Raw genomic sequence first — 3,457 nt, 5'->3', positions numbered from 1 at the left:
TGTCTGTTTACTCTGTTGATAGTTTCTTTTGTTGTGTAGAAGCTCTTTGATTTAATTAGGTCCCACTTAATCCATTTTTCTTTTGTTCCATTTGCTTTTGAGGACTTGGTCACAAATTCCTTCACAAGGCCAATGTCCAGAATGGTGTTTGCTAGGTTTTATTCAAGGATTCTTATAGTTTGAGGTCTTAACATTTAAATCTTTAATCCATCTTGAGTAAATTCTTGTGTATGGTGAAAAGTAAGGATCCAGTTTCATTCTTCTGCATGTAGCTCACCGCCTATCCCAGCACTATTTATTGAATGGGGACTCCTTTCCCCATTGTCTGTTTTTGTCAACTTTGTCAAAGATTAGATTACTGTAGGTCTGTGGATTCATTCCTGGGTTCTCTATTCTGTTCCACTGATCTATGTGTCTGGTTTTGTACCAGTACCTTGCTGTTTGGTTATGGTGGCCTTATTGTATAGTTTTTAGAGTTGGATAATGTGATGACTCCAGCCTTGTTCTTTTTGCTTAAGATTGCCTTGGATATTCAGGCTTTTTTGTTCGATATGAATTTTAGCATAATTTTTCCAATTCCATGAAAAATGACATTGGAAGTTTGATAGGAATGGCACTGAATCTGTAGATTGCTTTAAGCAGTACAGACATTTTCAATATTGATTCTTCCAATCCATGAGCATGAAACGTTTTTCCATTTATTTGTGTCATCTATGATTTCACTCAGCAGTGTTTTGTAGTTCTCCTTGCAGAGATCTTTCATCACTTTGGTTAGATGTATTCCTAGGTATTTTATTTTTTGTGTGGCTGTTGTAAATGGGATTGGGTTCCTAATTTGCCTTTTGGCTTGAATGTCATTGGTGTACAAAATGCTACTAATTTTTGCACACTGATAATGTACTGAAACTTTACTGAAGTTGTTTATCAGTTCCAGGATGCTTTTAGCAGAAATTTGGGGTTTTCTAGGTATAGACTCATGTAGTCAACAAAGAGAGATATTTTGAATTCTTTTCCTACTTGGAAATTTTATTTCCCAAATAGGAAATGAAATGAAATTTTATTTCATTTTATTTCATTCTCTTGTCTGCTTGCTCTGGTTAAGACTTTCAGTACTATTTGAATAGGAGTGGTGAGAGTAAACATCACTATCTTCTTCCAGTTCTCAAGGTGAATGCTTCCAGCTTTTGCCCATTCAGTATGATGCTGGCTATGGGTTTGTCATAGAAGATTCTTATTATTTTGAGGTGTGTCCCTTTGATGCCTAGTTTGTTAAGGGTGTTTATTATGAAGAGATGTTGGATTTTATCAAAGGCTCTGTCTATATCTATTGAGATGATTATATGGTTTTTGTTTTTAAGTGTATTTATGTGGTGAATCATATTTATTGATCTGTATATGTTTAAACAACCTTACATCCCAGGAATGAAGCCTATTTGATTGTGGTGAATTAACTTTTTGATATATGCTGGATTCAATATGCTAGTATTTTATTGAGGATTATTGCATCTTTCCTCCCCAGTAACAGTGGCCTATAGTTTTCTTTTCGCGTTGTGTCTTTGCCAGATTATGTTATCAGGGTGATTCTGGCTTCATAGAATTAGTTAGGGAGGAGTCCCTCCTTGATTTTTTGAAAATAGTTTTAGTAGAATTGGTACCAGCTCTTCTTTGTACATCTGGCAAAATCCAACTTAAATCTATCTGGTCCAGGGCTTTTTTTGATAGGTAATATTTGGTTCCTGATTCAATTTTGGAACTCAGTGTTGGATTGTTTACGGTTTCAATTTCTTCCTGATTCAATCTAGGGAGGTTGTGTGTTTCCAGAAATTTACCCATTTCCTCTAGATTTCCTAGTTTGTGTTCATAGAGGTGTTCAGTATAGTCTCTAAGGATCTATTGTATTTCTGTCAGAACAGTTATAATGTCATAGTTGTCATTTCTATTTGTGGTTATTTGGATCTTCTCTTTTTTCTTTGTTAATAAATACGGAGCAGTTTACACTTTCTCCCAAGTCAAACTGAATCTATTCTAGCTCTTCCTGACCCAAAGAAGGGATAAAGCATGTAGCTGATGATCCAGGTGGCTCAGGCTTCTTGATTTTGCTTTTTACATGTGGAAAAATGCCTGAAACATCCTCTGTCCTACATAATTTTGCCTTAGGGACCTTTCTCGAATCCATTTCTATGATACTTAACACCCACTGCTGATCACCCTTGGCACCTTTACTCTAAAGGTCAGAAAGCCTTACTCTTATCTTTTAAAGCCTCACCTGCAGCTGGGGTGCCCATGGAAATAGTTCCTGTTAATAAGATGTAAGTTTACTAGAAGCTCTGAGAAGGGTTTTGCTTTTAATACAAAGGAGCCTAAAGGCAGTGTCTGCCTTAAATGTGGTCATTACATTGTGACCATGAGAGGATAAACGTGGTAGAATGACTTAGAAAGTTGTATGCAGACCAGTATGACAGGCCAAGTCACTGACATGAGCTATTTCAAACTCCTGTTACACTTATTTTTAATCTCCTATCCACAGTCAGACAGAGCTAGTATACCCTACCTTTCCCAGAGCTGAGCTGGAGAGCAGGGTGTATGCTCTAAACCCTGACAAGCGCACACAGGATCCATGAGTCAGTGCCAACAGAATGACTTCTCACTGTCCATGCCCGTGACTAAGCGCCACCAAATGACATGTGAACACATCTGGATAAATTCTTAGTTATGGATGGTGCAAAAGAATGCTAATGAAAGGATTATTTTTTGAAGTGTTTAAGTCCACCAAAATTATTATTTTTTCCCCATTTATTTATTTTATTGCATTTTAGGTTTTGGGGTACATGCGAAGAACATGCAAGATTGTTGCATAGGTACACATGTGGCAGTGTGATTTGCTGCCTTCCTCCCCATCACATACATCTTGCATCTCTCCCCAACTCCCCACCCCCCCACTGTCTCTCCCCTATTTCTCCACAACAGACCCAGTGTGTACTGCTCCCCTCCATGTGTCCATGTGTTCTCATTGTTCAACACCCTCCTATGAGTGAGAACATGCGGTGTTTGATCTGCTCTTCTGTCAGTTTGCTGAGAATGATGGTTTCCAGGTTCATCCATGTCCCTACAGAGGACACAAACTCATCGTTTTTGACGGCTGCATAATATTTCATGGTGTATATATGCCACATTTTCCCCGTCCAGTCTATCATCAATGGGCATTTGGGTTGGTTCCAGGTCTTTCCTATTGTAAACTGTGCTGCAATGAACATTCGTGTGCACGTGTCCTTATAGTAGAACGATTTATAATCCTTTGGATATATACCCAGTAATGGGATTGCTGGGTCAAATGGAATTTCTACTTCTAGGTCCTTGAGGAATTGCCACACTGTCTTCCACAGTGGTTGAACTAATTTACACTCCCACAACAGTGTAAAAGTGTTCCTATTTCTACACATCCTCTCCAGCATCTGTT

Source organism: Cebus imitator, unplaced genomic scaffold (genome assembly GCF_001604975.1).
Source record: "Cebus imitator isolate Cc_AM_T3 unplaced genomic scaffold, Cebus_imitator-1.0 Scaffold51, whole genome shotgun sequence".
NCBI lineage: Eukaryota > Metazoa > Chordata > Mammalia > Primates > Cebidae > Cebus > Cebus imitator.
Note: the sequence above shows the minus strand (reverse complement) of the source record.